The following is a 27,832-nucleotide window of genomic DNA, read 5'->3' on the forward strand; positions in this document are numbered from 1 at the left end:
AGCAGAGAGCCTGCTTCTCTTTCCCTTCTGCCTGCCACTCTGCTTACTTGTGCTATCTCTCTGTCAAATAAATAAAAATCTTAAAAAAAGAAAAAAAAACACTTCCCAAGCACAGGGATGGCAGAGTTTGATGTAATCAGCTTCTTCCTCCACTGAGGCCACTGTTGCTCTCTGATGTCTGACCATGTTGGTAGCAGAGGTAAAATAAGGACACCCCATCTCACACTTACCCCAGTTCAGGAAGCCCTCACAGGGAAGTGAGTCCCATCAACACACCCAGCGCCCAGCTCTCCTGCATTTATCACTAGTGAGGCTGGGATTCAAAACTCCAAATCTTAAAGGAGCCAGCAGTGCTTAGATCTGCTCCCTCTTGTGGACTAGAGGATCTCTGCACTCTGACTAGTGCCCATTGTCCCAGGAACAAACAAACAAAGAAACAAAATCAGTCCCCCATCTGCACAATGCCTGGATTTTATGCTATGGCAATATGAAAAAGGGCGACCAAATTATCCACCCTCTGAATTTTCCTTTGACTCTTGTCAATGAAAACAGCCATTTGCTGGAGTCTGAGGGTTCTTTTGTTCTGAAGAGGCAATATACTCTCTTCCAAATGTATTCTGGGAAGGGGAACTGTCTCTCCCAGTGAGATTCTGAAGATTCCTACTCCACTTTCCATGCGTTCCAGGGCCTTCCATCTCTTCAGAACGTCATGCTACAGCTCTGCTCCAATGAAAGTTCTGCACTTGCAACATTTCAGAGTTTAAGATACATTCACTGTTTGCAAAACTCCTGCACCACTCAGTTCTCTCAGCTCCCCCATCCATATTTTGGAGAGGTGTTCTTGTGTAATCCTCATGCTGTATTCTCTCCATCCCTCTACCCTCTCTCTTTTCTCTCCACAAGGAAAGTTTTCCCTGCCCTTCACAGCATGTCAGCATTTATCTCCCCCAATTCCCTTTCCTGCACCTCTCCCCTATTATACTGTCTCCCCTGAACAGTGGATATCCTTTTTTGAATCCCCAGATTAATTTCCTGGATGTTCCAAGTGATCTGACCTCAATATAGCTGTGTTCAAGGGTCGAGGAAAGCCTCACATCCCCCTAATTCTACACCTTCTTAACTTTATGTCACATCTTACAATTTTAGATGCAATTGTAAATGGAATTATTTTTTTAATTTCTCTTTCTCCTGCTTGATTATTGATATATGGAAATGCAACAGATTCTTGTACATTGACTTGTTTATTGTGACTTTAATGAATTCATTTATCAGTTCCAGCAATTTTTCTGATGGAGTCTTTTGGGTTTTATATGTAAAATCATATTATCTGTAAATAGTGAAAAACCTACTTCTTCCTTGCCCATTTGTATGTATTTTATTTCTTTTTGTTGCTTGACTGCTGTCGCTAAGACTTCCACTTCTGTGTTGAATAACAGTGCTGAGAGTGGACATCTTATCTTGTTCCTAACCTTAGGAGAAATGCTCTCAGTTTTTCTCCATTGAGAATGATGGTGGCTGTGGGTTTTTCATATATGGCCTTTATTATGTTGAGCTATGTTCCATCTCAGCCTATTAAGTTGAGAGTTTTTATCATGAATGGATGGTGCACTTTGTCAAATGCTTTTTCTGCATCTAATGAAAGGATCATATGGTTCTTATCTTTATTCTCACTGATGTGATGCATCATGTTGATTGATTTGAGACTATTGTATCACCCTTGCAAGCAAGGAATAAATACCACTTGATCATGGTGAATGATTTTTTAATGTATTATTGAATTCATTTTTTGTTGAGCATTTTGGCATCTATGTTCATGAAGGATACTGGCCTGTAGTTGTCTTTTTTTTGTGGTGTCTTTATTTGCTTTTGCTATTAGGGTAATACTGGCCTCACAGTATTTGGAAATTTTCCTTCCTTTTCTTTTTTTTAAAGAATAGTTTAATAGAGCAGTATTAATTATTCTTTAAATGTTTGCTTCTAAAGCCATCTAGTCCTGCACTTTTGTTTGTTGGGAGTTTTGTAATTACTGACTCAATTTCTTTGCCAAGTTATCAGCCTGTTCAAATTTTCTATTTCTTCCCTTTTCAGTTTTGGTAGCTTATATATTTTTAGGAATTTATCTATTTCTTCCAGGTTGCCTAGTTTGTTGGCATATACTTTTTCATAATATTCTTTTATTATTGTATTTCTGTGGTCTTGGTGTTATTTCTTCTCTCTGATTTTTGACTTTATTTATTTGAGTCCTTTCCTTTTTCTTTCTTGGTAAAGCTGGCTGGAGACTTACCAATTTTATTGATTTTTCTCAAAGAACCAGCTTCCAGTTTGTTCTATTGTTATTTTCATTTCTATATCTTTAAGTTCTCCTCTAATCTTCATTATTTCCTTCCTTCTGCTAGTTGTAGGTTTTTTTTTTTATTCTCTTTATAGCTCTTTTAGGTTCAAGGAAAGGTTTTTTATATTTGAAATTTTTCTTGCTTCCTGAAGTAGTTCTGTATTGATATAAACTCCCCTTTTAGAACTGCTTTTGCTGAATCTACAGATTTTAAACTCCTGTGTTTTCATTTTCATTTGTTTCCATGGACTTAATATTTATTTTATTTACTGATTGACTCATTCTTTGTATAGTAACTTGTTATTTAACATCTATCTATTTGTGGTCCATACACATTTTTGTGTGTGTGTGGCTGTCTTGTACTTTCGTGGTCAGAAAATACATATAGTATGTTTTCCATCCTGTTGAATATGTTGATGTTTGTTTTATGGGTTATTATCTGTTCTTGAGACTGTCCAATGTGCACTTGAATAGAATGTGTATTCTGCTTTTTTAAGATGGAATGTTCTGAATAAAACTTAGATCATTCTGTTCCAGTGTGTCATTCAAAGATATTGTTTCCTTGTTGATTTTCTGTTTAGAAGATATGCCCATTGGTGTAAGTGAGGTGTTAAAGTCCCCTATGATTATTGCATTATTATCAATCATTTCCTTTATGTTTATTAACTCTTTTATGTATTTGGTTGCTCCTATGTTGGGTGCATAGATATTTACAATTGTTATATCTTCTTGTTGGATTTTTCTCTTTATTTTTATATAATGTCCTTCTTTGCCTCCTGTTACTGGTTTTTTTTTTTTTTTTTTTTGCTTGCTTGTTTGTTTGTTTTGTTTTAAAGTCTACTTTGTTCTATATATGTATTGTTACACTGGCTTTCTTTGACATCTATTGTGTGACATATATTTCTCCATCCTCTCCATTTCATTTTTTTAAAGAATTTTATTGATTTATTTAAGAGAGAGAGAGAGAGAATGGGAGGGAGAGGGAGAGAGAATCTAAATCAGACTTTGCACTGAGCAGAGTCTGACATGGGGCTTTATCCCCCAACTGTGAGATTGTGACTTGAGTCAAAAATGTAGAATTGGATGCTTAACCTGCTGAGCCACCCAGGCACCCCTCCATCCTCTCACTTTCAGTCTGTGGATGTCTTTATATCTGAAATGAGAATCTTGTAGGCAGCATATAGGTGGGTCTTGTTTTTTCATCCATTACGAGACCCTATGTTTTTTATTGGCATATTTAGTCAATTTACATTCAAAGTAATTATTGATAATTATGTATTTATTGCCATTTTGTTATTTGCTTTGTGGTCATTTATGAAGATTTTCTCTGATCATTTATTCTCTTGTTATCCTTTATGGCTTGCTGGTTTTCTTTAGCAATATATTTGGATCCCTTTCTCTTTATTTTTTGCCTTTTTATTAGTGGTTTTTGATATAGAAACATTATGTTTCTATATAACATCTTGTATATATAGCAGTCTATCTTAAGCTGTTGGTCATTTAAGTTTGAACCCATTATTCTCTCCTCCCCATATTTTAGTTGTTTGTTATACTTTATATTATTTTTTGTGTGTTTCTTGACTCAGTTTTTAAAAAATACTTGTTGCTACTGCCTTTGTGTTTCCTACCTCTATATTGTCAGTTTTGCTCTCTCCTTTCCATTCAGTGTGTACCTTTTAATATTTCTTATGGATCTGGCTTAATAACCACTAACTCCTTTAGCTACCCCTTTCTCCCTCCCCCCCCCCAGAAAGTCTCTGTTTCTCCTTCTATTCTGAATGATAACCTTGTTAGATAGAGTATTCTTGGCTATAGGTTTTTCCCATTCAGCATTTTGAATGTATCATGCCAATCTCTTCTGGCCTGGAGAGTTATTGTTGAAAAATCTCCTTTTAGACTAATATTTTTTCCCTTGTAACTTAGTGACTTCTTCTGTCTTGTGACTTTTAGGATTTTTTCTTCAACAGCGTATTTTGCTATTTTAATCACAGTATGTCTTGGTGTGAATCTGCTTTTTTAAAAAATTTTGGGGATTCTCTGTGGTTCCTGGATCTGGAGGTCTGTTTCTTTCCCCAGATTAAGGATGTTTTCAGCTATTATTTCTTCAAGTAAATTTTATTCTCTCTTCCTACCCCCCCACCGCCCCGGGATTCCTATAATATGAATGTTATTATGTTTGTTGAAATCACTGTGTTCCCTAAGTCTGTTTTCATTTTACATAATTCTGTACTCCCTCTACTATTCAGCCTGATTACAGATATTACATTACATTACATTATATTACAGACATTATTCTGTCACTATTCCATTCCACTGTTTCTTCCATATAGCTGTTCATTCTATCAAGTTTTCCTCATTTTGTTCATTGATCTTTATTATATTATTATTATTATATTATTATTATATTATATTATATTATATTATTATATTATTCCTTATCTCTGTGTTAATGCCTCAAGTCTTCCACTCTTTTCCCAAGGCCAATGAGTAATTATCTTATGATCATTGCTTCAAATTCTCTATCAAGTATGTTACTTATGTCTGTTTAAGTTCGATATTACGGCATGGGTTTGTCCTGTTCTTTCATTTAGGATAGATTTCTCTGCTCATTTTATCTCTCTTTCCGTGTCTATTTCTGTGCGTTAAGAAAGTCTTCTGCACCTTCTGCTCTTTTTTTTATTATTATGTTATGTTAGTCACCATACAGTACTTTATTAGTTTTTCATATTGTTGAAAATATTACTTATTTCTTACTGATTAGGATGTGTTTAATTTCTTTTTGTTGTCTGATTGCTGTGGCTAGGACTTCCAGTACTGCATTGAACCAACGTTTTGAGAGTGGAAATCCTTGTCTTATTCCTGACCTTACAGGGAAAATTCTCACCTTTTCCCTATTAAGGACGGTGTTGACTGTGTGTTTTTCATGTATCATTTTTTATTATTCTGAGATATGTTTTCTCTAACCCTACTTTGTTGACAGTCTTTGTCATGAATGGATGTTATAGTTTGTTAAGTGCTTTTTCTGCATATATTGAAGTAATCATTTGTTTACTGTCATTTCTTTTATTGATGTGATTATCACATTGATTGATTTGTTCATATTGAATCACTCCTACAACCAACTTGATCATGGTGACTGATTTTTTAATATATTATTGGCTTTTATTTGCTTGTATTTTGTTGAGGATTTTTACACCTATGTTCATGAAAGGTATCGGTCTATAGTTGTTTTTATTTGTTGTGTCCTTATCTGGATTTAGTATCGTGGCCTCATAGAATCAATTTGGAAGTTTTCCTTCCTCTTCCATTTTTTAGAATAATTTGAGAAGAAATGAAATGATCTCCTTAAATGTTTGGTAGAATTCACCTGTGAAGCTATCTGGGCCTTGACTTTTATATATATTTCATTTTTGGTGTACTTTCATTGAATTAAATTTTATTTTTTTATCTGTATAAGTTTTTCTTTCTTTCCTATTTTGGGATCTAGTTTCTTCTAACAAACAGACCAAAACACACCCAGGATCTAGTTTATTGTTGTGTTGTTTTACTTTTGGTGGATTTTATTCTCTCTCTCTCTCCCTCTCACACATCTTTGGTTTCTGTGTTCTTCCATTATTCTGGTTTGTATTTTCTGGTGTTGTTGCTATTTTTGTATTTTCTATCTCTTTCATGTATTCTTTTCTGAGTGTAAGAACAAGACAGAGAAACTCACCCCAAAAGAAAGAACAAGAGGCAGTACTCACTGCCAGGGAATTAATCAGAAACAACACCAACTATTCCCAAAATAGGAAAGAAAGAAAAACTTATATAGGTAAAAAAATAAATAAATAAAATTGAATACAATGAAAGGACACCAAACCTGAAATATATAAATGTAAAAATTAAAATTAATAAACATTTTTAAAAGAATTGGTAAAATAAGAAAATAAATGAAAATTTAAAAATTAAAGACTAAGTAATAATAACAAAAAGCCACAATTCCTATATTCTTTTTTCCCCAAGAGCTGAGGTTTTGCAGTTCTCTTTGATTGGCAAATTTAATATTAGCCTGATGTTGCTGTTGGTGTTCTGGGGCAGGGCCTTTTGCACTGATTTTCAGGTGTCTTTACCTGGGTGGAATTGCACCCCTCTTACCAGGGAGCTGTACTCAGTGTAAGTGTACTGCACTCTGTAGCACTGTTTTGCTCCCTGAAGACTTTCAGTACTGATGAAGGGGGTGAAAATGGTGTCACCCTGATCTCTAGCCCTGGAGCTGAAAGTCTGAGTCTCCCACTCTTCAATGAGCCCTCACAGAAAAGTATCAATCACTCTTGTCTTCTTGGTTTCTGCCCAAATTTTGTGCTCATCCAGCCAGGCATTGAGTTTTTTTTTTTTTCTTTTTTAATTAACATATAATGTATTATTTGCTTCAGGGGTACAGATTTATGAATCATCAGTCTCATGCAATTCACAGCACTCTCCATAGCCCATACATAACCCAATGTCCATAATCCAGCCTCTCTATACAACCCCCCACCCCCCAACCAACCTTCAGTTTGTTTCTTGAAATTAACAGTCTATTATGGTCTGTCTCCCTCCCCAGTCCCATCCTGTTTCATTTTTCCCTCCCACCCCCCATGGCCCCCACACTGCCTCTCATATTCCTCACATCAGAGAGAGAATATGATAATTGTTTTTCTCTGATTGACTTATTTTGCTTGCATAATACCCTCTAGTTCCTTCCACTTCATTGCAAATGACAAGATTTGGGCTTCTGATGGATGCATAATATTCCATTGTATATATATACCACATCTTCTTTATCCATTCATTGGTTGATGGATATCTAGCTTCTTTCCATACTTTGACTACTGTGGACATTGCTGCTATAAACATTCTGATGCACATGGCCCTTCAGACCACTATGTGTGTGTCTTTAGGGTAAATACCCAGTAGTGAGATGGCTGGGTCATAGGGTAACTCTATTTTCAGGTTTTTGAGGAACCTCCATATTGTTTTCCAGAGTGGTTGGACCAGCTTGCATTCCCACCAACAGTGTAAGAGGGTTTCCCTTTATACACATCCTTATCAACATCAGATGTTTCCTGACTTGTTAATTTTAACCATTCTGATTGGTGTGAGGTGGTATCTCACTGTGGTTTTGATTTGTATTTCCCTGATGCCGAGTGATGTGGAGCACTTTTTCATGTGTCTGTTGGCTATTTGAATGTCTTTGCAGAAATGTCTGTTCATGTCTTCTGTCCATTTCTTGTTTGGATTAATTTATTGGACAGAATTAATTGTTCTTTGGGTGTTGAGTTTGATAAATTCTTTATACACTTTGGATACTAGCCCTTGATCTGATATGTTATTTGCAAATATCTTCTCCCATTCTGTTAGTTGTCTTCTGGTTTTGTTGACTGTTTTCTTTGCTGTGCAAAAACTTTTGATCTTGATGAAGTCCCAATAGTTCATTTTTGCCCTTGCTTCCCTTGCCTTTGGTGATGTTTCTAGGAAGAAGTTGCTGTAGCTGAAGTTGAAGAGGTTGCTGCCTGTGTTCTTCTCAAGAATTTTGAAGGATTCCTGTCTCACATTGAGATCTTTCATTTATTTTGAGTCTATTTTTGTGTGTGCTGGAAGGAAATGGCCCAGTTTCATTCTTCTGCATGTGGCTGTCCAATTTTCCCAACATCATTTGTTGAAGTGACTGTCTTTTTTTCAATTGCACATTATTTCCTGCTTTGTCAAAGATTAGTTGACCAGAGAGTTGAGAGTCCATTTCTGGGCTATCTTTTCTGTTCCATTGATCTAAGTGTCTGTTTTTGTGCCAGTACCATACCATCTTGATGATGACAGCTTTGTAATAGAGCTTGAAGTCTGGAATTATGATGCCCCCAATTTTGGTTTTCTTTTTCAACATTCCTTTGGCTATTTGTGGTCTTTTCTGCTTCCATATAAATTTCAAGATTATTTGCTTTATTTCTTTGAAAAAAAGTTGATGGTATTTTGATAGGGATTGCATTAAATATGTAGATTGCTTTAGGTAGCATAGATATTTTCACAATTTTTATTGCAATCCATGAGCATGGGATGTTTTTCCATTTCCTTGTGGCTTCCTCAATTTCTTTCATGAGTACTTTATAGTCCTCTGAGTATAGATTCTTTGTCTCTTTGGTTAGGTTTATTGCTAGGTGTCTTATGATTTGGGGTGCAATTATAAATGGGATAGACTCCTTAATTTCTCTTTCTTTTGTCTTGCTGCTGGTGTATAGAAATGCTATTGATTTCTGTGCATTGATTTTATATCCTGACACTTTACTGAATTCCTTTATGAGTTCTAACCATTTTGAAGTGAGGTCTTTGAGTTTTCTACATAAAGTAACATAACATCTGCAAAGAGTGGGAGTTTGACTTCTTCTTTGCTGGTTTGGATGCCTTTTACTTCTTTTTGTTGTCTGATTGTTGAGGCTAGACCTCTAGTACTATGTTGACGAGCAGTGGTGATAGTAGACTGTGTTCCTGATCTGAGGAGAAGAGTTCTAAATTTTTCTCCATTGAGAATGATATTCACTGTGGGTTTTTCATGGATGATCTTGATGATGTTGAGGTATGTATCCTCTATCCCTACACTGTAAAGTGTTTTGTTCAAGAAAGGATGCTGTACTTTGTCAAATGCTTTTTCAGCATCTATTGAGGGTATCATATGCTTCTTGTTCCTTTTTTTATTAATGTATTATATCACATTGATTTTTTTGTGGATTTTGAACCAAACTTACAGTCCAGGAATAAACCCACTTGGTCGTGGTGAATAAACCTTTTAATGTACTGTTCGATCCTATTGGCTAGTATTTTGGTTAGGATTTTTGCATCTGTGTTCATCAAGGATATTGGTCAATAATTCTCCTTTTTGATGGAATCTTTGTCTGGTTTGGGGATCAAGGTAATGCTGGTCTCATAAAATGAGTTTGGAAGTTTTCTATCCCATTTCTATTTTTTGGAACAGTTTCAAGAGAATAGGTATTAATTCTTCTTTAAATGTTTGGTAGAACTCCCGTGGAAAGTCATCTGGCCCTGGGCTCTTGTTTGTTGGGAGATTTTTTTTTAAGATTTTATTTATTTATTTGACTGATAGAGATCACAAGTAGGCAGAGAGGCAGGCAGAGAAAGAGGGAGGATGCAGGCTCCCTGCTGAGCAGAACGACTGATGCAGGGCTCGATCCCAGGACCCTGAGATCATGACCTGAGCCCAAGTCAGAGGCTTTAACCCACTCGGTCACCCAGGCACCCCTGTTGGGAGATTTTTGATTACTACTTCAATCTCCTTATTGCTTATGTTTTTTTTTTCAGGTTTTCTATTTCTTCCTGTTTCAGTTTTGGTACCTTATATGTCTCTATAAATGCCTCCATTTCTTCCATATTGTCAAATTTGTTCTCATATAGTGGCTCATAATATGTTTTTATAATTGTTTATTTTATAATTGTTTATTGTTGGTTGTGATCTCTCCTCTTTCATTAATTATTTAATTCATTTGGGTCCTTTCTCTTTTCTTTTTGATAAGTCTGGTCAGGGGTATATCAATCTTATTCTTTCGAAGAATGAGCTCCTATTTTTGTTGATTTGTTCTACTGTTCTTTTGCTTTATAAATCATTCATTTCTGCTCTGATCTTTATTATTTCTCTTCTCCTGCTGGCTTTAGGCTTTCTTTGCTGTTCTTCACCTTGCTCCTTCAGGTGTAGGGTTAGGTTGTGTACTTGAGACCTTTCTTCTTTCTTTTTTTTTTTTTTTTTGAGACCTTTCTTATTTCTTGATAAAGAGGTGTAGTGCTATATACTTCCCACTCAATACCACCTTTACCTTGTCCCAGAGATTTTGAAGAGTTGTGTTTTCATTTTCATTTGTTTCCATAAATTTTTAAAAATTCTTTAATTTCCTGGATGACCCATTCATTCTTTAGTAAGATGCTCTTTAGCTTCTATGTATTTGAGTTTCTCAAAATTTCCTCTTGTGCTTAAGTTATAGTTTCAAAACATTGTGGTCTGAAAATGTGCAGGGAATGATTCCCCATGTTTTGGGACTGGTTGAGTCCTCATTTGTGACTCAGGATGTGATCTGTTCTGGAGAATGTTCCATGTGCACTAAAGAAGCATGTGTATTCTATTGTTTTGGAATGGAATATTCTGAATATTTCTGTGATGTCTATCTGGCCCAGTGTGTCATTTAACACCTTTATTTCCTTGTTGATCTTTTGCTTAGATGATCTGTACATTTCAGTGGGAGAGGGGCTGTTAAAGTCTTCTACTATTACTGTATTATTATCAATGTGTTTCTTTGATTTTGTTATTAATTGGTTTATATAATTGGCTGCTCCCATGTGTTAGGGGCATAGATATTTAAAATTGTTATATCTTGCTGTTGGACAACACTTTAAGTATGATATAATGTTTTTTCTCATCTCTTATTATGATCTTTGGCTTAATATCTAATTTCTCTGATATAAGGATTGCCACCCCAGCCTTCTTTTGATGTCCATTAGCATGGTAAATTGTTTTCCACCCCCTCACTTTAAATCTGGAGGTTTCTTTGGGTCTAAAATGAGTTTCTTGCAGACAGCATATCAATGTCTTTTTTTTTAATCCAGTCTGATACCCTGTGTCTTTTGATTAGGGCATTTAGCCCATTTACATTCAGGGTAATTATTGAAATTTGAATTTATTGCCATTGTATTGCCAGTAAGGAGACTGTTACTGTATATTGTTTCTGTTCCTTTCTGGTCTGTTACTTTTACACTCTCTCTTCGCTTAGAGGACCGCTTTCAATATTTCCTGTAGGGCTGGTTTGGTATTTGCATATTTTTTTTAGTTTTTGTTTGTCCTATAAACTTTATTTCTCCTTCTATTTTCAATGACATCCTAGCTGGATATAGTATTCTTGGCTGCATATTTTTCTTACTTAGTCCTCTGAATGTATCATGCCAGTCCTTTCTGGCCTTTCAGGCTTCTGTGGATTGGTCTATTGCCAATCTAATATTTCTACCATTGTAGGTTACAGACCTTTTGTCCTGAGCTGCTCTCAGGACTTTTTCTTCGTCTCTGAGACTTGTAAGTTTTACAGGGTATCGACTTATTTTTACTGATTTTAAGGGTGAGAGTTCTGTGTGCCTCCTGGATTTTGATGTCTATTTCCTTCCCCAAATGAGGGACCTTCTCCACTATAATTTGCTCCAATATACCTCTGCCCCCTCTCTCTTTCTTCTTCTTCTGGGATCCAAATTATTCTAATATTGTTTCATTTTATAGTATCACTTTTCTCTTCAATTCTTCCCTTGTGGTCCAGTAGTTGTTTATCTCTCTTTTCTCAGATTCTTTATTCACCATTGTTTGGTTTTCTATATCACTAATTCTCTCTTCTGCCTCATTTATCCTAGCTGTAATAGTCTCCATTTTTTATTGGGCTTCATTAATAGCTTTTTTTTTATTTCAACCTGGTTAGATTTTAATTCTTTTATTTCTCCAGAAATGGATTTTATTTCTTCAGAAATGGATTCCCTAGTATCTTCCATGCTTTTTTTGGAGCCCAGCTAGCACCATGATAATCATCATTCTGAACTCTAGTTCTGACAGCTTATGAATGTCCTTATTGATTAGGTCCCTAGCCATCAGTACTGCCTCCTGTTCTTTTTTTTTTTTTTTTTTTTTTTGAGGTGAGTTTTTCCTCCTTGCCATTTATTTCATCCAGGTAAGAATAGATGAGCGAGAGAACAAAATGCTAAAAATGAAGCAACAACCCCAGAAAAGTATACAGTAACCATATCAGAAGAGACCTGAAACCAGGTAGAGAAGAAAGGAGGGAATATATATATATATTAGACTGGTGAATAAAACAGAGCCACACACTTAATTTTGGGTGTATTTTGGTCTTTTAGAAGAAAATGCCTCCCAAAACTACAAAAAAGAAAAACATATATATACACAAAAATTGGGATAAACATGATGGGATGTAATATGACTGTTCAGATGAAAACTTAAAAAGATTAAAAAAAGGAAATTGATAAGATAAGAATTTGGTTGAAAAAAAAAGTGGAGGAAAAGAATGTTATCTGGCTGGAGACTAGAACAAAGCCATAAGCTAGATTTGGGATATATTTTGATCTGTTAGAAGAAACTGTATCCCAAAATTTTAAAGACAGTAAAACCTATATATATACAAAAAGTATGGTTAAATAAAATGAAGGGTTAGAATGTGACTATAACAATGAAAATTTAAAAATATTTTTAAAAAGGTATAATAGTTAAAAAAAGAAGTTAAAAGAGGAAAGAGGAAAAATTGAAAAATAAAATAAGAAAAAATAAAATAAAATAAAATACCTTCAAAAGACTAATGAATCACAGTGAAAAAGCCATGAATTCTATGTGCTGTATTCCTGTAGCTCTGAATTTTTGCAGTTCTCATTGATCAGTGAACTTGGTCTTGGCTGGATAGTTTTGTTGATCTTCTCAGGGAAGGGCCTGTTGCAGTGCTTCTCAAATGTCTTTGCCCAATGTGGAATTGCACTGACCTTACCAGAGCTAGGATCAGTAATCTGCTCGGGTTTGCTTTTGGGAGCCTTTGTTCCTTCAACACTTATTATACAGCTTTGTAGGATGAGAATGGAAATTGCGGTCTCCCAATCTCTGGCCCCATAGGAGCTGAGCTCTCAGGGGAGCCACTCCTCAGTGTGCCCTCAGAGAAAAGGAGTCCATCACTCCTGTCTACCTGGTCTCTTGCTGCACTCCATGCTCACCTGGTGTGTCCCTGAGCATTTCTATCTCTGGCTTATGGCCCCACTTTGAGTCTCCAAAACCCAACAGGTTCTTACAGTATGCTCTCGTGCCACTCTCCCAGAGGAGGAAAGAGGGGGGTCTTGTCAGATCTTCCATTTGTGAAGTCTCTGCTTGAAGAGCAGTGGCCTGACTGTGCCTCTGATCATGGTTTCAGGTAAACCTGAGCTAAAAGCCCACTCCTCAGATCCATCTCTGCAGCCAGCTCCCCTGCTCTGATACCTGGGAGCTCTGCCACACTCAGACACTGCTGGTCTTTTTGATCTTGCAGGTCCTGAGAACATACTGCCCCATTCAGGGCTCCACCCCCTGCTTAGCTTCTGAAACAATGTCCCTCAGTGGAGCAGAATTCTAATAGTTGTGATTTTTTTTATTCTGCTGATCTACTGTTTGTTGGGAGCTGGGTCCTCCCACTGTGGTCTATCTTCCCATATATCACCTTGGATTTACTTCTCTGAAAATCCTACCTTCCAGAAAGTGGTCACTTTTTTGTTCCTAGAATTGCTGCTCTATTTCTCTTTGATCTCTTGTTGATTTTGTAGGTGTTCAGAATGGTTTGGTAACTATCTAGTTGAACTCCTGGGACCCAATGATATTTAGGTCTCCTGATCCTCTGTCATCTTGTTCCTACAACAGTTGAGCATTTTTTGAGGCAATAAACCATATTTTGAGACTCCAACCTTTATGGATTCCTGCAGTGCAGACCCTTGTCCTTCCTCCCACGGGAGGGAGAGGGTATTGCCATGCTTCTGCTTTTCGCTGGGTCCCTGCTTGGAGGGTGGTCACTGAACCATGGTTTATGGCAACACTAAGGAGAAGGCTGGTGTCTAGAATCACTGTTTGCAGCCAGCTTGAAAAATCTGCTGCACTCATGCACCCACATATTTTTTGTAACCCTGGGGATCCTGCGATCATGCTGACCTACCTGGGATTGATTCTGCATTGCCACCTGAGCACCTTTCAGGCAGGGATGACCCCAACCAGATAAGACTTCTAAAAGCTTCAATTTTGCTCATAACTCTTTCTTATAGTTGGCTTAAGGAAACTCCCTCCCCCAGCAGCTTAATCTTCTGATGTATCATATCAAGTTCACGTCTCCATACCTCTGACCTTGCAAAAACTGGCCACCCTTCTATTTGTAGAATTGAAACAATTCTTTTCTAGATCTCTGGTTAATTTAACAGGTGTTCAGAATGATTTGATAACTACCTAAGGGAATTCCAGGGACCAGGCGACATTAGGGTCCCCTTCTCCTCCACCATCTTAACTCCTCCTCGACCACTTTCTTTTGTCATAGAAAAATTAAATTCCAAAGGGATGAAAGACCTAAATGTGAGACCTGAAATCATAAAAATCCTAGAAGAGCACACAGGCAGTAACTTCTTCAACATTTGATATGGTATATATTTTTTGATAGGTTTCTTGAGGCAAAGAAAAGAAAATGAAAAATTAAGACTACATTATATTAAGACTACATCATAATTAAAAGATTCTGTACAGGAAAGGAAACAATTGACAAAAGTAGAAGGCAATCTAATGAATGGGAGAAGGTATTTGCAAATGACTTATCTCATAAAGGGTTAATATCCAAAATAATTTATAAACTCAACTCCCCAAAGCCAAATAATCCAATTAAAAATGGGCAAATGACATGAACAGAACTTTCTCCCATGGAAGACATCCAGATGGCCAGCAGGCACAGGAAAAAGATGCTCATAATAACTGATTATCAAGGAAATGAAAATAAAAACTATTATGAGATATCATATTGTACCTGTCAGAATAGCTAAAATAAAAACACAAGAAACAATAGGTGTTAGAATTTGGAGGAAAGGGAACACTCTAGCAATAATGGTGGGAATGCAGGCTGGTGCAGCCATTGTTGAAAATAGTAGGAAGGTTCCTGAAAATTTTAAAAATAGAACTACCTTATAATCACATTAATGGGTATTTACCCAAATAATACAAAAACACAAATCCAAAGATATACATGTACCTCAATTATTATTGCAGTATTATTTAAAATGGTCAAGGTATGGAGGCAGCATAAGGGTGATTAATGAATGGATTATAAAGATGTGATATATTATTATATATATCACAATATTATATATATATATATAATCACACTCACAGACACACATATACATAATGGAATATTTTTCAGCTGTGAGAATGGAATCTTGCCATTTGCAATGTCATGGATGAAGCTAGAGAGTATTATATTAAGCAAAAATAAGTCAAGTCAAAGAAAGATAAATACCATATGCTTTCACTCATAAGTGGAATTTAAGAAGCAAAGCAAATGAGCAAAGGTAAAAAGTAAGAGAGAGGAAGACAAACCAAGAGACAGATTTGTAATTATGGAGAACATACTGATGGTTAGCAGAGGGGAGGTTTTTCAGGTTATGGGTTAAATAGGTGATGGAGGTTAAAGAGTGCACATATTGTGATAAGCACTGGGTGATGTATGGAACTGCTGAATTACTATGTTATATGTCTGGGACTAATATAACACTATATTTTAACTAATTGGAATTTATATAAAAACTAAAAAATAATAAAATTACTGCTTAGCCTAAGAAGTCATGAAATGTTTGAAGAATATTTTAGGTAAAACTGAGGCTAAAATGTAATGTCTTTATTTATTATGAGAATCCTATAGAACATGCTCTAAAATTCATATCCCTGTTAGATTTATTTCTACCACTGCAAAGATTGTGGAGAAGTTAAAAAAGATTGTTACAAACAGAAACAAAACCATGAATAAACATGAACAAACCTTAAATGCATATTGTTAAGTGAAATAAGCCAACCTGAAATGGTTACATGTCATATGATTCCAATTATATGGCATTCTGGAAGAGTTGAAACTATGTAGACAACAGAAAGATCAGTGGTTGCCAGTGGCTCCATAGGAGGAAGAGAAAAATGAGTAGGTGAAGTGCAGAGTACTTTTAAGGCAGTGAACCTATTCCATATGATACTATAATGATGGATACATGTTGTTATAAATGTGTCAAAACCCAGAGAATGTACAAAACCAAAAACAAACTCTAAAGTACTCCTAGAGATGTACTAATAGTGATACATTATTACAAACAAAAATTTATAGAGTACATCCTGACACAGTATAGGATCTCTTAATATAGCCATTACTCTCAGAAGCAAGAATATAACAGGCTTTTCTAACAATTATACATATGCACACACACAAACACACACACACACACAACAGTGACCTAGACAAAATGACACAACAGAGGAATTCACCCTAAAAGAAAGAAGTAGATGTAATAGACAATGATTAAACAAAACTGATATAAGAGGTTTTAACCAGAATTTAAAACAACAATCATCGGTGTCTGGGTGACTCAGTGAATTAAGTGTCTGGTTTGTCTCAGGTCCTAGACTGCGTCCCACATCAGGCTCCCTGCTTGCTTCCCCCTCTCCTTCTGCAACTCCCCCTGCTTGTGAATTCTCTCTCTCCCTGTCAAATAAATAAATAAAATCTATAAAAAATAAAAAATAAAACAACAATCATCAGGACACAAGCTGGGATTGAGAAAAATACAGAAGACACTAGAGAATCCCTAACTGCCAACATAAAAGAACTTAAAACTAGTTAGTCAAAAATATAAAATGCTATAACTTAGATGCAAAACCAACTGGATGAATGACTATAAAGATGGACAAACCAGAAGAACAACTCAGTGATAATCAAAGATAAAATTATGGAAAACAATGAAGCTGAAAAGAAGAAGGATCTGCATCATGGATGTAGAATTAGAGAATTCAGTAACCCCTTAAACTATAATAATAATTGTATCACAGGAATCCCAGAAGAAGAGAGGGGAAAAGAGGCAGGAGATTCATTTGAGCACATTTGGCTGAAAACATCCCTAAACTGTGAAAGGAAATAAACATCAAAATTCAAGAGGTACAGAATCAACAACAAGCCCACTCCAAGACATAACATAGTCAAATTTACCAAATACACAGAGAAGGAAAAGTCCTGAAAGTAGCTTCAGATCAAGCACTATGAAACTTGAAGTCAACCATAAGAAAACTTCTGGAAACACCTCAAATACATGCAGCTTAAAGCAAACCCTACTAAAGAATAAATGAATGAACAAGGAAATTTTAAAAAGAAAATTAAAAGGACATATAAGAAAGGAAATGAAAATGAAAACACAACAACCCCAAACTTTTGGGATGCAACAAAGGAAATTTTTTTGAGATCTTGCTATATAGGCCTACCCAAAGAAGCAAGAAAAGTCTAAAACACACAAGCTAAATTTACACCTAAAATAACTAGAATATGAACAGTAAAAAACAAACAAACAAACAACAACAAAAACTAAAGCCAGCAGAAGAGGAAAATAATAAAGATTGGAGAAGTAGACAACAATACAGAAATAAACAAAACAGTGGAAAAAGATCTATGAAATTAAGAGCTAGTTCTTTTAGAGAATAAAATTGATAAACCTGTAGCCATTCTTTTTTAACATTTTTTATATATTTATTTGACAGAGATAGCACAAGCAGACAGAGCAGCAGGCATAGGGAGAAGGAAAGCAGACTCTCCACTGAGCAGGGAGCCCAATCTGGGGCTCAATACCAGGACCCTGGGATCATGACCTGAGCTGAAGACAGCTGCTTAACTGCTTAAGGAGCCATAGAGTTTCCCCAAACCTTTAGATGTTCTTATAAAAAAGAAAAGAGAAAGACTCAAATAAAAAAAGAATGAATGAAAGAGAAGAAGTCTCAACCAACACTAAAGGAATGCAAACTATCATAAGAGAATACTATGAAAAATTATATGTCAACAAAGTGGGAAATCTGGAAGAAATGGATATATTCCTAGAAATATAAAAACTACAAAGAAGGAAAGAGGAATAAATAGAAAAAAAGATCCCTAACCAGTAAATAAATTGAATCAGTTAAAAAAAAAAATCTGACAAACCAAAGTTCAGGACCTTCCCAGGGGACTTCTACAAAACCTTTAGAGAAAAGTTAATATGTATTCTTATAAGACTCTTCCAAAAAAATAAAAATGGATGAAAAGTTTCCAAACACATTATTTTTTTTAAATAAAGATTTCATTTATTTATTTAATTGTCAGAGAGAGAGAGAGAGAGAGAGAGACAGAGGCAGACAGAAGGAGAAACAGGCTTCCCACTGAGCAAGAAGCCCAATGTAGAACTCAGTCTTAGGATGCTGGGATCATGACCTGAGCTGAAGGCAGCTGAACAACCAACTGAGCCACCTAGACATCCCTCCAAACCCATTCTAAGAGGCCAGCATTGCCTTGATTCCAAAACAAGACAAAGGCCACACTAAAAAGGGTAATTACAGACCAATATCCCTGATGACCATGGAAGCAAAAATTCTCAACAAGACCCTCACTAATTGAGTATAGCATGCATTCAAGTAATTATTTACCATGATCAAGTGGGATTTATTCCTGGGCTGCAGGGGTTATTCAATGTTATACAAACCAGACAATGTGATATTCTAAATTCATAAAAGGAAAGATAAGAACCATATGATCCTCTCAATAGATGTAGAAAATGCATTTGACAAAATACAGCATACATTCCTGATAAAGCCCTCAAAAAAGTAGGGTTAGAGGAAACATAACTCAACATTGCTAGGCCATTTATGAAAGATTCATAGATAATACCTCCTTCAGTTTCCTCTATGCTCAAGAACAAGGGAAGGATGCCCACTCTTACCATTACTATTCAACATAGTACTTGAAGTCTTAGCCTCAGGAATCAGACAACAAAAAGAAATACAAGGAATCCAAACTGTCAAGGGAGAAGTCAAACTTTCAGTATTTGCAAATGACATGATACTCTGTAGAAAACCTGAAGGTCTCATACGTGAACTCAGCAAAGTCACAGGATATAAAACCAACAAACAGAACATAGTGAAAGGGAGGAAGAACTGAATGGGAAGTCATCAGAGAGGGAGACAAACCATGAGAGACTCTTAACTATAAAGAAAAAAAACCTGATGGTTGCTAGAGGGGAGATGGGTATGGGGTAACTGGTATTAAGTAGGGCACTTGATGTGATGAGTACTAGGTGTTATATGCAACTAATGAATTAGTGAACACTACATCTGAAAATAATTATATACTATATGTTGGCTAATTGAATCTAAATTAATTAAAAAAAGAAAATAGCTGCATTTTAATTTAATTCAATTAGCCAACATATCATTAATTTCAGATGTTGTACTCAGTAATTGACCATAGAGTTGAGGTTCTATTTCTGAGTTCTCTATTTTGTTCATTAATCTAAGGGTGTGCTTTTGTGCTGGTACCATGCTGTCTTGATGATGACAGCTTTGTAGTAGAGCTTGAAGTCAGGCATTGTGATGCCCCAGCCTTGGTTTTCTTTTTCAACATTCTTCTGGCTATTTGGGATCTTTTCTAGTTCCATACAACTTTTAGGATTATTTGTGCCAGGTCTGTGATAAATGTCGATGGTATTTTCATAGGAATTGCATTGAATGTGTAGATTGCTTTGGGTAACATAAACATTTTAACAATATTCTTCTAATCTATGAGCATGGAATGTTTTCCACTACTTTGTGTCTCCCTCAAATTCTTTCATAAGTGTTCTGTAGTTTACAGAATATAGATCCTTTACCTCTTTCATTAGTTTTCTTCCTAGGTATCTTATGGTTTTTAGTGCTACTGTAAATTAGATCAATTCCTTAATTTTTCTTTCTTCACTCTCATTGTTAGTGCATAGAAATTCAACTGATTTCTGTGCATTGATTTTATATCCTGTCATGATGCTGAATTGCTGTGTAAGTTCTAGCAATTTGGGGGTGGGGTCTTTTGACTTTTTCAGACAAAGTATAATGACATACGACAAAGAGAGAGTTTGACTTCTTTTTTTTTTTTTTGCAAATTTGAATGCCTTTATTTGAATAATGAAATAAAATATTTATTTGAATGCCTGATTGCTGAGACTAGGACTTTTAGGACTATTTGAACAGAGAGGAGAGTGGACATCCCTGTCATGTTCCTGACCTTAGGAGAAAAGTTCTGTTTTTCCCCATTGAAAATGATACTTATGGTGGGCTTTTTGTAGATGGCTTTTATGATATTGAGGTATGCTCCACTTACACTGTGCAGAGTTTTAATCAAGAAAGAATTTCTTGTATATTATCAAATGCCTTTTCTGTATTGAGAGGATCATATAATTCTTTTTTTATTGTGTTATGTTAGACACCATATAATACATCATGAGTTTTTGATGCAGTGTTCCAAGATTCATTGTTTATGTATAACACCCAGTGCTGCATGCAGTACCTGCCCTCCTTAATACCCACCACCAGGCTCACCATCCCCCCACCCACCTCCAGTCTAAAACCCTCAGTTTATTTCTTGGGGGTTGACAGTCCCTCATAGTTCATCTCCCCCTCTGATTTCTCCAAATTCACTTCTCCTTTCCTTCTCCTAATGAACACTGTTATTCCTTATGTTACACAAGTAAGTGAAACCATATGATAATTGACTCTCTCTGCTTGACTTATTTCACTCAGCATAATCTCCTCCAGTCCCATCCATGTTGATTTAAAAGTTGGGTATTCATCCTTTCTGATGGCTGAGTAATATTCCATTGTATATATAGACCATATCTTCTTTATCCATTCATCAGTTGAAGGGCATTTCAGTTCTGTCCACGATAATGGAAATTGCTGCTATGAACATTCGGGTACATATGGCTCCTCTCTTTACTACATCTGTATCTTTGGGGTACATATCCAGTAGTGCAATTGCTGGGTCATAGGGCAGTTCTATTTTTAATTTCTTAAGGAATCTACACACTGTTTTCCAAAGTGGCTGTACCAATGTGCATTCCCATCAACGGTGTAAGAGGGTTCCCCTTTCTCCACATCCTCTTCAACACTTGTTGTTTACTGTCTTTTATAGACAATTTTGTCCATTTAATGAACATTAATTTTGGCCATTCTAACTGGTGTAAGGTGGTATCTCAATGTGGTTTTGATTTGAATCTCCATAATGGCTAATGATGATGAGCATTTTTTCATGTGTCTGTTAGCCATTTGTATGTATCCTTTGGAGAAGTTTCTGTTTATGCCTTCTGCCCATTGTTTGACATGATTATCTGTTTTTTTGTGCGTTGAGTTTGAGGAGTTCTTTTTTTTTAATATAAATTAAGGGTTTATCACAAAATGTAAAGTGTTAGTTTAATGACCCATTGTCAGTGATTCAAAAAAACAAGGCCATGAGCCCTAGGTGTGACTGGGGGCAAAAGCCAGGCTCAGGAGCGGGCTGACAGGCACTGGTTCACAACCTCCAGCAGGTGGGTATTCGCTAGAGCAGCTGCTACCCATTCCTTATCTGCAAGCTGCTTGTTCACTGCATGCTCCAAGGCATGAGTTCCTGGTGTAGTGTGCGCATCCATCTTGAAACGCTGGGGAAGGGATCAAAGAAGCTTGACTTTGATGGACAGGCCGATAAGAGTGGCCATGCTGCAGTGTGGAATGGTGGGTGTGAAGGCCACAGCCACCGTACTCTCAGGGTTGCTCACCTGAACCCGGACTTGCTCCACTACGTTCAATTCTTCCAGTGTCAGTGGATGCTCCAGATCATTGATGGAGCGAATCAGTGAAGATCTCGCTCATATCGATGCTGTCTGGAACCTGCTCATCCTCCTCACCAGCGGTCACCGGTAGCCCCCCAGAGTGCTCCTAGATGAGCAGGTTAGCGTTCTCCAGGAGGCTGCCCCCCACCCTACTGCCACACACCATCCCGAAACCGCGGCCCGCCGCCCGAGTTTGAGGAGTTCTTTATAGATCTTGGATGTCAGCCCTTTGTCTGTAGTGTCATTTGCAATGTCTTCTCCCATTCTGTAGGTTGCCTCTTTGTTTTTTTGGTTTTTGGGGTTTTTGTTTGTCTGTTTGTTTGTTTTTGTTTTTGTTTTGTTTTGTTTTGGCTGTTTCCTTTGCAGTGAAGAAGTTTGATCTTGATGAAGTCCCAAAAGTTCATTTTCACTTTTCTTTCCCTTGCCTTTGGAGATGTGCATTGAAAGAAGTTGCTGTGGATGATGTCGAGGAGATTACTGCCTATGTTCTCCTCTAGGATTTTTGATGGATTCCTGTCTCACACTGAGGTCTTTCAACCAATTTGAGTTTATCATTGTGTATGGTGTAAGAGAATGGTCAATTTTCATTCTTCTGTATATAGCTCTCCAATTTTTCTAACAGCACTTTTTGAAGAAATTATCTTTTTCCACAGGATTTTGTTCTTATTGAAGATTATTTGACCATAGAGTTGAGGGTCCATATCTGGGCCATCTACTCTGTTCCATTGGTCTATCTGTCTGTTTTTTTGCCTGTACCATGCCATCTTGGTGGTCACAGCTTTGTAATAATGCTTGAAATCAGGCAACATGGTGTCCCCAGCTTTGTTTTTCTTTTTCAACATTTCCTTAGTGATTCCATACAGATTTTAATATTGTTTGTTCCAGCACTTTGAAAAATGCCATTGGTATTTTGATCAGGATGGCATTGAAAGTATAGATTTCTCTGGGAAGCAAAGACATTTTAACAATGTTTATTCTTCTGATCCATAAGCCTGGTATGTTTTTCCATCTTTTTGTATCATCTTCAATTTCGTTAGTGAGTGTTCTGTTTTCCCTTGAGTATAGATCTTTAACCTTTTTGGTTAGGTTTATTCCAAGGTTTATTTCAAATTTTGGTGCCATTGTAAGTGGAATTGATTCTCTAATTTCCCTTTCTACAGTTTCATTATTAGTATAAGAAAGCAACTGATTTCTGTGCATTGATTTTGTATCCTGCCACATTACTGAACTGCTGTGTGAGTTCTAGTAATTTGGGGATGGAGGCTTTTGGCTTTTCCACATAAAGTATAATGTCATCTGTGAAGAGAGAATGTTTTATTTCTTCTTTGCCAATTTGAATATCTTTTATTTCTCTTTGTCTTCTAACTGCTGTTGGTAGGACTTCTAGTACTATGTTGAACAACAGTGGTGATAGTGGGCATCCTTGTCGTGTTCCTGATCTCACTGGGAAGGCTTCTTGTCAGCTTTTGTCCATTGAGAATGATATTTGTTGTGTGCTTTTCATAGATGGTTTTTATGAAGTTGAGGAATATTCCCTCTGTCCCTAAACTGTGAAGAGTTTTACTCAGGAATAGATGTTGTATCTTGTCAAATGCTTTTTCTGCATCAGTTGAGAGGACCATGTGTTTTTTCTCTCTTCTCATATTGATTTGTGCTATCACATTGATTGTTTTGCAAATATTGAACCACCCTTACATGCCAAGGATAAATTCCACCTTGTCATGGTGGATAATCTTTGTAATGTACAGTTGGATCCTATTAGCTAGGATCTTGTTGAGAATCTTGCCATTCATATTCATCAGGAATATTGGTTTCAAATTCTCCTTTTTGAGGGGGTCTTTGCCTGGTTTGGGGGTCAGGGTAATGCTGGCTTCATAGAAAGAGTCTGGAAGTTTTCCTTCTGTTTCTATTTTTGAAAAAGCTTCAGAAGAATAGGTAGTATTTCTTGTTTGAATGTTTGGTAGAATTCCCGAGGGAATCCATCAGGTCCTGGACTCTTGTTTTTTGGAAGGTTTTTGATCACTGCTTCAATATCATTACTAGATATTGGTCTATTCAAGTTGTCAATTTCTTCCTGTTTCAGTCTTGGAAGTTTATGGGTTTCCAGGAATGCATCCATTTCTTTTTGGTTGCTTAACTTATTAGCATATAGCTGTTGATAATGATTTCTGATGATTGTTTCTATTTCCTTGGTGTTAGTCATGATCTCTCCCCTTCCATTAATAATTTTATTAATTTGAGTTCTTTTTTTCTTTTAGATTAGTTTGACCAGTGGTTTATCCATCTTATTAATTCTTTCAAGGAGGCAGCTTCTAGTTTCATTATTATAATTGTTTTATATTAATACATAAATATATAAATAAATAATTTATATTTATATTAATATATTATATATTAAATAAATAATAATAATTATTATCATCATTATTATTATGTGTTGTATTGTATCTCTGGTTTCTAACTCATTGATCTCTGCTCTAATCTTAATTATTTCCCTTCTTGTACATGGGTTGGCTCTCACTTCTGCCCTTAGAGATTCTATGTTGCCACTAATGGTCTTCTCCACCTTAGCCCGTGTCTAGTTAACTGTTACCCTGATTCTATTTGTGACATATTGTTTATGTCCATATTCAGTAGTTCTGTGGAAGAGTTCTCAGTCTCTGGATTTTCCCTTTGTTGGGTGTTCTTCCTCCTAGTCATTCTGGTGAGAAGTGGTTGAGAAGATGTAAAGTTGAAAATATCAAGTACAATCCAGGCAAGGTGCACCATGGAAAGTTTTGGAGCAATGGGAAGTCACTGGGGTGGGGAAGGTGAAGGAAAAAAGAAAAAGAGAGAAAAAAAAGAGAGAAACCCCAGCCCAATTGAGCCCTAAATGTAAGATTTATAAAGTACAAAAACAAAAATGAACAAATAAAAAGACCATCAAAGAAAAAAAAGAAAAAACCCCTGCCAAAATCAACCCCAAGAATAAGATCTATAAAGTACAAAAACAAAAACAAAGACACTAAAACACTGACAAAAGAATAAGATGGGAAGTTTGTTCTAAACCATCGATGTGAGTGAGGAAGTTTATTTCAGTTCTTCCTAGGTGTATCTTGTTATCTTTGTTAAAGGACTCAACTTTCTGACGATACAGGGAAATTAAAACTGGTGTGTATATATACAGACACATACACACACACACATACGGTATTGAATAGGGAAAAAGGACTACCTATCTATCTATATCTATTTCTATGTCTATATCTGTAATCTTTATAAAAGAAAAAAACCAAAAATGTATGTATGAAAATGTTCAAGTTAAAAAGTTACTATGGAATATGTTGTATTGAATATCTAGTTGAAATGGTAAGTAGGTAAAAATAAATAAAAGAACAAGATACATGAGAACAAATTTTAAAAAGAGAGAGAGAAGTTGTATCTACAAAATATACACCCCTTGGGGCAATACCAGGAGCTTAATATTTATTTTCTCCTGATATTGGGGTTTTACAGTTTTATGGGGACTCTGTGGTGGTTGTCTTCTTGTTCTTTTGGCTTGGTTTCTGGGAGAGGGGCCTGCTGCATTGTTTTTCAGTCAATCATGCTTGGGCTGAGTTGCCCTACCGCCTATAACAAGGGGCTGGGCTCTGTGGCAACCGGTTTTTAAGGATTTTGTTCTCTGGAGGTTTTTATTCTTTGGCACCTTTTTGGACAGTCAGAGCAAAGTAAACTGTCTACACCCAGACCTCTGCCTCAAAGAAAAGCCATAATCTCCTGCCCTCTGAATAGTCCAGAACACACAGAGTCCTCCTCTGAAAACTCTGTTGAACACTGCAACCTCCCAAAGATGGTGTGCACCCTCAGCCACCATCTCATTGATTGCCCAAGAACCCCGGTTGTCTCTGTATCTCCATGATACCAAAACCAGGAGTGATACTGGTTCTGGGTAGCAGTGGAGGCAGCAGAGGCGGCTATTATGGCTACAGACCCAGGGACCAACAACTGCAGCCTATGCTGGGCTCTCTCAGGCATGGGCAGGCACTGGTTGTGGCCATCCTGAGACCGTGCTCTTAAGTCTGCACCTGCAACAGCCTGATCCCAACAATTGTCCCTTATGTCCCTTTGTGCTTTTATCCAGTCTCCAAGTTAATGCTGGTCCCCAAGCACGGGGCACTTTCATATTGGGGTATTACTTTCTGAGGGTCACTTCTGGTAGCTCCCTCCCCCTTCTGTTTATCTTCCTATATTAGTCCATGCACTCCCAACTCTGTACCTCTCCACTGATGATCTTCTGCCCCCATCGAGATCCAGAAGTGCATAATCTTATATCTCAGGCTGATTTCATGGGTGTTCAGAGTGCTCTGGTAGATATTTAGCTCAATGGGGAATGGTTGAAATAGGGTCTCCTACTCCTCAACCATCTTGTCCCTCCTTCCTCGAGAGAATCATATAATTCTTGTTCTTTCTTCTATGACTGTGATGTATCATGTTGATTGATTTGCAAATGCTGAACCACCCTTGCACTACAGGAATAAATTCCACTTGGTTCTAGTGAATAATCCTTTTTTTTTTTTAAGATTTTATTTATTTATTTGACAGACAGAGATCACAAGTAGGCAGAGAGGCAGGCAGAGAGAGAGTTGGGAGGAAGCAGGTTCCCTGCTGATTAGAGAGCCCGATGTGGGGCTTGATCTCAGGACCCTGGGATCATGTCCTGAGCCGAAGGCAAAGGCTTTAACCCACTGAGCCACCCAGGCGCCCCAGTGAATAATCCTTTTAATGTACTGTTGGTTCCTATTGTCTAGAACCTTGGGGAGAATTTTGGCATCCGTGTTCATCAAGGATATTGGTCTGTAATTCTTTAAAAAAATTTTTTTTTGTTTTATTATGTTAGTCACCATACAGTACGTCATTAGTTGTTTTGTTTTGTTTTGTTTTTTTAATTTCCTTTCAGTATTCCAGAATTCATTGTTTAGGCACCACTCCCAGTGCTCCATGAAATATGTGCCCTCCATAATACCCACCACCAGGCTCACCCAACCTCCCACCCCCCTCCACTCCAAAACCCTGTTTGTTTCTCAGAGTCCACTGTCTCTCACGGTTCATTTCTCCTTCCAATTTCCCCCAATTCACTTCTCCTCTCCATCTCTCCATGTCCTCCGTGTTATTCCTTATGCTCCACAAATAAGTGAAACCATATGATAATTAACTCTCTCTGCTTGACTTATTTCACTCAGCATAATCTCTTTCAGTCCCATCCATGTTGAAACAAAAGTTATGTATTCCTCCTTTCTGATGGAGGCATAATGCTCCATTATATATATGGACTGTATCCATTTTATCCATTTGTCTGTTGAAGGGCATCTTGGTTCTTTCCACAGTTTGGCGACTGTGGCCATTGCTGCTTTGAACATTGGGGTATAGATGGCCCTTCTTTTCACTACAACTGTATCTTTGGGGTAAATAGAGCATATTTACACATCATAGTGTATTATAGTATTTGCCCTATAGTATTTATAGTATATTATAGTATTTACACTACCCAGTAGTGCAAATGAAGTGTCATAGGGTAGCCTCTATTTTTAGTTTCTTAAGGAATCTACACACTGTTTCCCAAAGTGGCTGCACCAACTTGCATTCCCACCAACAGTGTAAGAAGGTTCCCCTTTCTCCACATCCTCTCCAACACATGCTGTTTACTATCTTGTTAATTTTGGCCATTCTAACTTATGTAAGGTGGTATCTCAATGTGGTTTTGATTTTAATCTCCCTGATGGCTAGTGATGATGAACATTTTTTTCATGTGTCTGTTAGCCATTTGTGTCTCCACTTTGCAGAAGTGTCTGTCCATGTCTTCTGCCCATTGTGTGACATGATTATCTGTTTTGTGTGTGTTGAGTTTGAGGAGTTCTTTATAGCTCTTGGATATCAGCCCTTTGTCTGTATTGTCATTTGTGAATATCTTCTCCCATTCCTTGGGTTGCCTCTTTGTTTTGTTGACTGTTTCCTTTGCTGTGCAGAAGCTTTTGATCTTGATGAAGTCCCAAAAGTTCATTTTTGCTTTTGTTTCCTTTGCCTTTGGAGACA

General features: G+C 36.7%; 1 pseudogene; it reads right to left on the minus strand.

Annotated features, from left to right (window-relative positions):
- Positions 1–21,398: 21,398 nt before the first annotated feature.
- Positions 21,399–21,929, minus strand: LOC101685005 (annotated as a pseudogene).
- Between the last annotated feature and the right edge of the window lie 5,903 nt (positions 21,930–27,832).

Source organism: Mustela putorius, unplaced genomic scaffold (genome assembly GCF_011764305.1).
Source record: "Mustela putorius furo isolate JIRA1106 unplaced genomic scaffold, ASM1176430v1.1 tig00000250_pilon_pilon_pilon, whole genome shotgun sequence".
NCBI classification, from domain to species: domain Eukaryota; kingdom Metazoa; phylum Chordata; class Mammalia; order Carnivora; family Mustelidae; genus Mustela; species Mustela putorius.